The sequence below is a fragment of the Lipotes vexillifer genome, unplaced genomic scaffold (assembly GCF_000442215.2).
Source record: "Lipotes vexillifer unplaced genomic scaffold, Lipotes_vexillifer_v1.1 scaffold569, whole genome shotgun sequence".
NCBI classification, from domain to species: domain Eukaryota; kingdom Metazoa; phylum Chordata; class Mammalia; order Artiodactyla; family Lipotidae; genus Lipotes; species Lipotes vexillifer.
In genome coordinates, this window is record NW_006795376.1 from 687,870 (window position 1) to 698,528 (window position 10,659).

The window sequence follows — 10,659 nt, forward strand, 5'->3', positions numbered from 1 at the left end:
CATTAGAGAAATGGAAATCAAAACTACAATGAGGTATCACCTCACACCAGTCAGAATGGCCATCATCAAAACTGATGAACCTAGGGGCAGGACAGGAATAAAATTGCAGATGTAGAGAATGGACTTGAGGACACAGGGAGGGGGAAGGGTAAGCTGCGATGAAGTGAGAGAGTGGCACTGACACATATACACTACCAAATCTAAAACAGATAGCTAGTGGGAAGCAGCCGCATGGCACAGGGAGACCAGCTTGGTGCTGTGTGACCACCTAGAGGGGTGGGATAGGGAGGGTGGGAGGGAGGGAGACACAAGAGGGAAGAGATATGGGAACATATGTATATGTATAACGGATTCACTTTGTTATAAAGCAGAAACTAACACACTATTGTAAAGCAATTATACTCCAATAAAGATGTAAAAAAAATAAAATAAAATAAAATACCCTTTAGCCACCACCAAAAAAAAAAAAAAAAACTTGCAGTCCTATTGGACAGACAGAACAAATGGGGCGAACAATATCATAGAATAGTTATTGACTTTTTCCTGCTTCTTAGTGCACTAAGGGCATGGCATACATTATCTGTTTTAACATAATATGCGACTGTCTAGAAAGGTAAGTAATATTATTCTACCCCTTTTACACATTAGAAAACTGAGGCTCAGACAGATAATTACTTCAGGTCCACACAGCTAGTGAGTGACAGGCCTGGATTCAAACCCAGGACTTTGACACCAAAGTTCGTTGTCCCCTTAACGGGTTGTAATACAGCAACCCATTTCTAACATTCAAATTCAAGCATTTCTTTACAAACAAATTGTAATATCTTTCCTGAGACCAAAATAGGAAATAGGCATTTTCTGTGGCATATCTCACTAGCAATGACAGAATATAGTCCAAAAGGAAAGTATCGGCCAAGCACAGCCTTGTCAGCCAACACTCTGAACTGCCCTTGAAAGCGACTTGGTCATGAACGTCAGTTCTCCTTCAGCATACACAGTGTAACAGTCTTCCAGCAACTGATCCAGTGAGCTGGTTACAGGAGTCCAGCGAACTTGAAACTGCCCTGGCATTCAAGTTCCTCAACCATTCTGCACATTCCTGACACGTTACCATGATAAAGTGTGCACTGATGCACGGATAACGTCAAAGCCGGCAAGGGGGAAACATGACTTTTAGAACAACATTTCAAGGTCGAATGTTACCCGAATGTGCAGGACTACGTTCAACTCTTGGATTATAAAAACGCAGATCCAGTTTCTCAAGGTCTCTGGGATAAAGTTCAAATTAGGTTGTTGAAGAGAGGGCTCTTATCAGTTTTATGAGCAGCTTTCTCCAGAAGTTAGCCAGCTCGCTTGATAACACTGGACAAGAGGAATTTTCCAGCAATAGACCCAGGGATGAAACAAGCGACAAGTAAAGAGCTGTATTCTGCTCTAATGCAGATTTAACATTTATCCGAGGAAGCTCTTCTCTGAGGAGGTTAGAGTATACGACTACCTCTTCAAGACTCACTCCAAACCCACTGGGGAGTCCCCTGAAGTGCCAGCAATCCTTATTCTCCCTGACTCTTGATATACAGTAAAGACAGCACTAGTAGGTCCTCCCTAAAGGAACTTTGCCCAGAGTAAGGGGTGTGGTCAAGTCGTATTTATGAAGAATTTATACCTGCTCTTTAATAACTGAACTTGCACTGGACCAGAGCCAATATGAATATAGTGTGGCTGGTGAGCTGTTACTCATCTGGCATTTCCCTGCCCGGAATCTTTACTCTTACAGTGAGGCATTAATACACTGAGATATTGAGTTTTGTTTACCCCTGCTGTTTGCTTGCTTCCCCTTGTTCCAAAAAGGGAACCAGGCGCTCTGTGCTACTGGCCTCAGAGGAGGTTTTTGTTTCAGAAGTTGCCTGAAAGCATCCCAGCCCCCTGCCTGACTTTCGCACTCAGAAAACCTGAATTCCTTAAATAGATTAAACTAAGGGTTGTGGAAGGGGCAGGAGAGAGGTGAGTGCTTTTGGTGGGAAAGGTGTGGAAGCAGCATTGGAAGCTGGACATTGCTCTGGGGAGGGAATAGAGTGCAAGGTCCCATTGGTAGTGAGGGTACATGCCTCACTTTGACAGTACTCACTGCGCCAAGGGAAGCCCACCTATACCATTTTTGCTTGTGGATGATAGATTTTTAATTTCCATTAAAAGGGAATAGAAATCCATAACCTCTCAATATGAAAACTATAAAGATTTGTCTTCACTTAAATATGCAACTAGAAATGGCAAATAATTTGCCAATTCATTACCTTTTGAAGAATATCCTGGAAAATCTGAGCTAAAATTAAGTGAAACTTTTGCCAAAAGGAACATTTGAATTTTGCTTTATTGAGCTATTAAGCTAATATATTCTCTTCTTTAAAGTTTCTTCTGTGGTTATGTTTGATTCAGAGCAATCTTCCAATTGTTTTACCATTAGCTAGAAGCAAAGGCAAATGAAAAGCATGACAAGGCATAAAATTGGCCTTAGCAATATCTAAGCTTGGTTCAGCCGTGACCATTATCCTCAATGCTCTTACAGTCTGAGCAAAACAGCCATAAAATTGGGTTATTGTTTTTAATTTTGCAACCCATGATTTATTTTGTTTAACTTCAGTGACAGCCTGCCATCCCAGTAAGTGGCTTTAGTTAGGAAATACAAGCAGGAAGTCAAGGCCCCAAAGTCACTGGTTGCAGCATGTAGTCATCTCATTTGTCTTCCTGTATAACTACCAGAGTGTGATCCGTGTGATTCCTATTACTTAAACGAACACTGGAAATTCTGAAATAAGAATAGCTCATAGAATGAAACACATTTTACACGGTCAGTGTCAACTTCTCTGGCATTCAGACGCTAAACCCGGAACAGCTAGAACCTATGCTCCATATTTTAAATTCAAGGCCTCTCCAAGCAGAATTTTCAAATAAGGAGATAACACAGCTTACTGGTTAGGAATATATACGTTTTGTAGTCAGGAAGACCTGGGCTTTAATAGCTGTGTGACCTTGGGTCACTCTATTTAACCCTTTGAACCTCAATTTCCACATCCAAAATATGGGAATAATAATATTATCTGCATCACAGCATTGTTTGAGGAATAATTTATACAATACCTACAAAGTAGGTGCTTTAGCAAAGCACCCTCAGTAAATGTTTGTCATTGTTACTATTCATCTTTTTGTGATAATGATGATGATAGAACAAATCCTTAATCCTTTGGCAAATATCAAATTAACCAGTTCTTTAACAGAAAGGACATTCCCTTTCCACATTACAAAGGTGGAGTTCTCGGCATCGTAAAACACTGTAATCCAAACTTTTCTGGCATATGATCCTGAATTTGTCTTAAGAAAATGAAGAAGAAATGAACAGATATCATTTATTCATCTTTATACCCCATATTACTTATCTAATAGTGTCTAACAAACAACCCCAATACCTAGTGGCTTAAAACAATACTCATTTAATCATCTTTTGTAAGCTTCTCTGGATCAGGAGTTCAGGAGTGGCTCAGGTAGGTAGCTATGGATCAAGGTTCTCATGAGGTTGCAATCACATGTCACTCGGGCTGCAGCAACCCGAAGGAAATGGAGGAACCATTTTCAATGTAGCTCACTCACATGGTTGGCAAGTTGTGTTGCCAAGTCAAGTCCGCTCCAAGGGGGTCTCACCACGGGGCTGCTCGTGCCCTTACATATCAGAGCTGCAACGCCTCTTATGATCTAACCTCAGAAGATACACACCATCATTTCTACCATAATTTATTGACCACACAGACCAACAATGATTCAGTTTAGGGGGGGGTGCTATAGACTGAATGTGTCCCTCCAAAATTCATGTATTGAAACTTAACCCCTAATGTGCTGGTACTTGGAGGTAGGACTTTGGAGAGGTGACTCGATCATGAGGTAGAGCCTTTATGAATGAAATTAGTGTCCTTACAAAAGCGGTCCCCAGAGAATTCCCTTTCCCCTTCCACCATGTGAAGACAAAGTAAAAAGACATCCGTCTATGAAACAGAAGTAGGCCTTTGCCAGACACCAAATCTGCCGGCACCCTGATCCTGGACTTCCTAGCCTCCAGAACTATGAGAAATAAATTTCTGCTATTTATAAGCCACCAGGCTACAGTATTCTGGTATAGAAGAAAGAGAGGACTATAGAAGGGTATGAATACCAGGAGATGAGGGTCATCACGGGCCCCCGGAGGAAAGATACCACAGCCCACTCTCTGACTCTCAGTGATTCACACACACCCACATACACATGGCATTCGCCCACTCCAAGGTCACTGAAATGTTCATCCTCTTATAGCATCATCTCAGGCTCGTGGCCCAGGATCTCCTTATGCAGATGGAATCAGGTATAGATGAGGATCCTTAGGCAGAGTTCTTCAAATAAAGCTCCTCGAGTGGGATTCCTCTTGATCTCAAGACATATGAACTAAAGAGATGCACCACCTGCCCCACACACATCAAACATAAAATGGTGGGACAAGTATAGGATAGCCACTCTAGACACTCACTTATTATAAAAGTGTTAGAACAGGGGGCACATGGGAGTCAGTGATCCACAGCAGCTCTGATATACAGCTGGGCCCATGCGCCAACTCCTTGATTAAGCATCAATCCTACTTCTGCCTAAGAAGGTTTTTCCTTGGTTGTTCCCTCTCTCTGGGCTCTCAGTTTTTGTTTTTCATTTTTTTAATAGCATCACCATACTTTAAGATACCAAATTCTGTATTAGTTATTTGTTGCTGCATAATAAATCACTGCAAAACTTAGTGGCTTAAAACAACAATAAGCATTTATTATCTCTCACGGTTTCCTTAGATCATGAATTCCAGAGCAGCTTGATTGGGCATTTCTAACTCAGAGGTACTCATAATGTTGTGGTCTGAAGCTGCCTGGGGTTACAGGCACCTGAAAGTCTGACCAGGACTAGAAGATCTATTTCTAAGGTGGCTCAATCACATGGCTGTCACGTTAATTCTTCTCCATGTGGACCTCTCCACAGGACTGCTTGGGTGTCCTTGCAATACGGTGGCTGGCTTTCTCCAGCCTGAGTGTTCTGAGAGAAAGCACGGTGGAAGCTGCAGTGTATTATATAAGTCTGTCTTGATATTACAGATATCATTTCCACCATACGTTAATTTGTCACACAGGCCAGCCCTCATCCACATGAAAAGGATTATAGAAAGGTATGAATACTGATGACCACGGGAAGCTGGCTACCACACATCCTTCCCCAAAAAAGAAAATTTAGTCTTTTCCCTAACCTGAGTTATAATGATACATTATATTTTATTCAAAATAAACAGGCCTATTAACAAATAAAGTTTCTATATACAACCCCTAGGAATATCATATCTGGAAAGGAACTTTTTGCCCATAACCATATTGAAGCAATTTGAAGAAAGACAGGCTGCAAGGTCCTATGTCACAGCTTAGGCTTAGCCACTCAGCCAGGAGTCACAAGGCTGGCATCAACTCCATCAACTCAGGAATTCATCAGAGTCTGGGATCTGACCATTAGTCCTTAAGGCACAGAAATTAAATTTGCCATCCCGTTAAGAAATAATTAGTAATAATTTAAGGGGTTGCTATAGATCAGCAGTCCCCAACATTTTTGGCACCAGGGACCAGTTCTGTGGAAGACAATTTTTCCACTGACTGGGGGGGCGGGGGATGGTGGGATGGCTCACTCGGTAATGCGAGCGGCGGGGAGCCATGGGGAGCGGCAGACAAAGCTTCACTCGCTCGTCCGCCACTCACCTCCTGCTGTGCCGCCCAGTTCCTAACAGGCCTCAGACTGGTAGCGGTCCGAGGCCCGGGGGTTGGGGACCCCTGCTATAGATTGTTTGTGTTCCCCCAAATTCGCATGTTGAAACCTAATTCCCAGTATGCTGGTGTTTGGAAGTGGGGCCCTTGGGAGATGATTGGTTCATGAGGGTAAAGCCCTTATAAGTGGGATTACTGCCTTGTAAAAGAGACCCCAGAAAGCTCACTTGCCCCTTCCACCACGTGAAGACATAGACATCTGTCCACGAAGTAGAAAGCAGGCCCTCACAGACACCAAATCCGTCAGCACCTTGATCATGGACTTCCCAGCCTCTAGAACCATGAGAAATAAATTTCTGTTGTTATAAGCTACCCAGTCCATGGTATTTTGTTATATCAGCCCAAACAGACTAAGACAAGAGTGGATTTACATTAATCAAGCTCCCGAAGGCTAAGATGCAGAAAACCACAATGCCAGTTTGTTTATTTCAAATGACACCCCAAACCATAACAGAATGTGTATGCTGACTATGGTCCACCCATACACATATTTACATGAGACATAAAAATATTACTAGAAGAAATGTTATTATTGATTGAGCGTGGAATCACATACAGCAAGGGGATTTAGTTGGACTGTCCGTCATCGAGCCCTCAGAAGAATATGCTTTTATCTCCACTTCCAGGGACAGACCCACCACGCTGGCAAGCAGCTCAATCCTAGGTCAGGTTGTCCTGTGCGTGGATGAAGACCACTGGTGCTGGCCTCTGTCCCTCAACCTTTTCACATTTCTATGGCTGACCAACTGCCATTGCTTTCCTTCTTTACATCGATAACCTTTCATCATATAACAGACAATTTTGCAGCCATTCAGGCACTAGAAGATGGAGGGATTCACATTTTTTCCACCCCAGCCTACCTGAGAGGAACGACACATTATCACCAATAACTGTGGCTAAAGGATAGTGGTGAATCTAGGAGGGGGTGATTTAAAAGACAAGATGATTATATTATGGTTGTGGTCGGGAGATAAGCCCACTACTGCCACCATGTTAAGAATTAAAATTTAAGGCAAATGTACATATTTCTAATGTAATTTATGAAATGTTCAGAAGTTCAACTGTCAGAATTATTTCCCTATGTTCAAATTTTAACAGGGTACCTCATTTTTGCCTCCAAATCTTGCCTACCTGCAAGAACATGGGAATTTGGGGCTTGAATTTGGAAATTTATTTTCTTCCATCGAACTGGGTAACATAACGGTTGGGTATGCTAGCTTTAGAGGCAGAAATCAGCCAGTTGACTCCATCTCAGGAGCTTCTGATTATGCTTTTCACTGACTGACTTACACACAACCACTCAGGGGTCTTTGGGAATTTGCTCCCATAACTCACCTATTTTGTGGTCTTGGGGACGACTTCATTTTCTGCTGCCCTTCCTTCTAGAGGACGGATAGACCAGCCACCATCCTTCTTCCAGTTTCTAACCAGAGTGTAGAGCCATCTAATTCTCTGTGTTTTCTGGAATTTCCATTTATCACACTTGGCATTTCTTTTTTACTTCTCAACTGAAAGTCAAGCATAAGCTTTCCCTGACCTTATACATTTATAAGAGTTCTGGTATCTTTCAAACATTCGATTTAATTGGTGTTAAAATTGTGAAATTGCAGTAAATTTACATTAACACTTTCTTCTCTCCCTCTCTCTTTTTTTAAAAAAATTTTAATGTGTGATCTTTAAAATAAATGTGCATATTACTCTCACCAGTTGGTCTCTCCACCTTTCTAAATACATTGATTATTCCCCCCTCAAGAATAATACTCTCTTATTTTGAATAACAATAAAAATAACAATTTACAATCATCTAACTTTGCTATGACAGTTATATAAGTTGACTCAATGTCCATTAACTGGAAACAAAGTTTCAGACAACTAGGTGTTATTTCATTAGAAAATTCCCATCGTGGTTACTTATTTATATGTTTATTTTCGTTCTTCCTAGAGTTAGGCGTATTTCAAGATACAGCTACAGAAATACTAAATTCTCTTCCTTGTTACCAGTACACGGTAAGGTGTTTAACGCAGGGAATTGCTCAGAGAGTACATCTACATATTGTCACGTAGCATGACAAGATCATTCACCAGAGGATGTCAATACCATTTTAAGTCAATGTGTAGTGTTCACACTGAGTATCTGTCTAGCCATCATTCACACAATTGTGAAACTCTCCCAGGCACACATCAGCTGTGTGTTCACGCCTCACCATTTCCCAAGCTGCTGAGATGGGCTCAGCACAATCTAATTCAGAAGCACCTCACCGGTATCACGACCAGCAAGGTCAATTCTAGTTGTTCAAAACCAGATTTGATACAGTGCCTGCTGTACACTGGCTCAGTGGCAATTTCTCAAGGCCGGAAAAAGAACTCCACAGCGCCACCAGTTGTCAAGAATGGTAGCACCTTTTAGTTCGAATGACTCGTACAAAAAGTCCAGAAAGCAATAAAATGTTAGCATTCAGCCAGCCCATTTCATAGATCTGTCGGCCCAGTCTTATGAGAAAGTCTTGTTTTTGGCAGTCTGAGGCTGAACTTTCATGACAGGCCTTGTCTAGAAACTGGATTTTACTTATTCTCGGTCTCATTCAAAAGTCCACCTTTCACAAATGAAGTCCAATGATGCTAGCACTCAGCCCCTTTTTGTTAATGCAAGATCTCCGCTCATGACCTTCCCTTCAACAGCTCCACTAAATCTCTTTGGGATTTTTTTATGGAATTTCCAGGGAGATCAGGAGCTCTTGAGCATTCAGGACAATTATACTGCCATTTCCCTGAGAGACAACACTGCTAGCCCTGCTGACGGCGGCCCAGAGCCCTCAGGAGGCAAAGCTGGGTCCTAGGTGGTGTTGGAGGGAGAAGCTTTGAATGTGTGTATGCATGTGTGTGTGTGGTATGGTATGAGTGGTGTGTGTGAAGTAGATGGTATATATGTGTGGTATGTAAGTGTGATGCACGTGGTGTGTGGTGTGTGTGTGTGTGTGTGTGATGTGCAGTGCGTGTACATATGTCTGGTGTCAGGGAATGCGTGTGGCTCCCTGTTCTCAAGCCCCCTGGTTGCATCACGTCTGCCCCTTGAACCTCTGTGAAATGGATGAAATTGCCACCACCGCTTTCTCTACTCAGGCTCCAGACCAGTCCCTCAGGTCCAGCTGGGGAGGAATGCAATGAAATTCCCCTAAACCTGTAACTTCTCATTCCATTGTCTCTCTCTCCAGGGGCCCTGCACTTCTCCCCACAACCAAATCTCAGTATTCCTAAGGCCCCAAACATACCCACGGATACAAGGAGGGCTGGGGAAGGGGATAACCCAATACCAGATAGAGGCACCTGAGTCTCAGTTCCTAGGACTATGTTACATCAATCTACCCATTACTAAAGCAATTTAATTCTTCAGTAAACAATCTTGTGCTCTTACCACGTGCTCAACAATGAGCAATAACCTGAGGACATAATCATAAATAAGATGAGAGGCGTCTATGGGCACTGAACTTGGCTTAAAGGGAGATACACACAAGGAAGAGGCATTTACAATCCTGGGCTCTAGACACTTGGCAGGAGGGGGCAGGGTCCTAATAGAGGACAAAGAGAGAGACATTAACCCTAACGGGGCCTTGCGGAGGCTTACTGGGAAAGGGGACGTCCAGGTAGTAGAAATCTGACTGACCAACAGAGATGTAGGAGAGGGCTTCAGGTAGAAGGCCTGGAACACTGAGAAGTTAAGTGAATTTTAATAAGCCCAGAGAATAAACCAACAACTGGGCATTTAAAAAATGGGGGAAAAAACCAAACTAGGTCAATTTTCCTCAAAACATGGTCCAAGGACTACCTGAAAAAGAGTCCCCCACTGTGCTTGTTTTTGAAAAAATGCTTTTAGTTGCTCTCCAGATTTATTCTCTTTGAATCAGGGGCACAAGAATGTGCATTTTAAACACATTTTCTAGGTGGTCCTTCCCAGAGTAAAGTTTGAGAACCAATGGACCAAATCAAGCGAGGCCGGGTGAGGCAATTTCTAGAGTTTGGATTCTTCCTGAAATAAATGTGAAGCCTTGTTACTCAATGCAGTGACATAATTAAGATGTGTGTTTTTTATAGCTCACTATAGAAGCAATTTAGAGAATGGACAAGTTAAGCAATAGAGAGATCTCTCTGCCCATTTTTAGCTGCGATCATTATGTTGAAGTTCAAGATCTCAGCATATTTAAATATATGGATTACCAATTATACACCCAACTAAAATCCTACCCAGTCACATTCTCCATTTCTTTCAGCCTGCTTTAGGGTGGTCAACTGTCCCATTTGCTCAGAACTGAGGGATTTCCCAGGATGTGGGACTCCAGTGATAAAAACAGAAAAGTCCAAGGCAAATTGGGACAAACTGGTCACCCTATAATGACAAAGAATAATCCCCATAATAATCCATCAGATCACTGAGAGTTCTCAATACAGTACTCTCCTTTTTAAAATTCTGAGATTAAAAGAATCTTTCTGAAAGAGAAAAAAAGGGTATTAAAGAATTAAAATGGAATTAAAACAATTGTTTGTAGTTGAAAAAAAATAATCTCAAGCACACTGTTGCTTGAATGCAAATTTAAAACAGAAACAAAAATTCTGGCAGCACCTTTTAATCTGTAAGAACAGAGGCTCTTAAGCATGATGTTGCAATCAGTAGATGGGTGTGTTGCAAGGAAATTGTTTTTTACTACTCATAATTAAAGGGTTGAGTTTGTAAATGATTTACTCTTAAAAATACAGAAAATCAAGGTTAGCTCACTTGCATTCTGTTATACTTTCTTCAGCA

At 41.9% G+C, this 10,659-nt stretch overlaps 1 pseudogene; it reads left to right on the forward strand.

The window, feature by feature from the left end:
• The first annotated feature begins 9,337 nt into the window (after positions 1-9,337).
• Positions 9,338-10,659, forward strand: part of LOC103076330 (FUN14 domain-containing protein 2 pseudogene) — a 4,845-nt pseudogene continuing 3,523 nt past the window's right edge.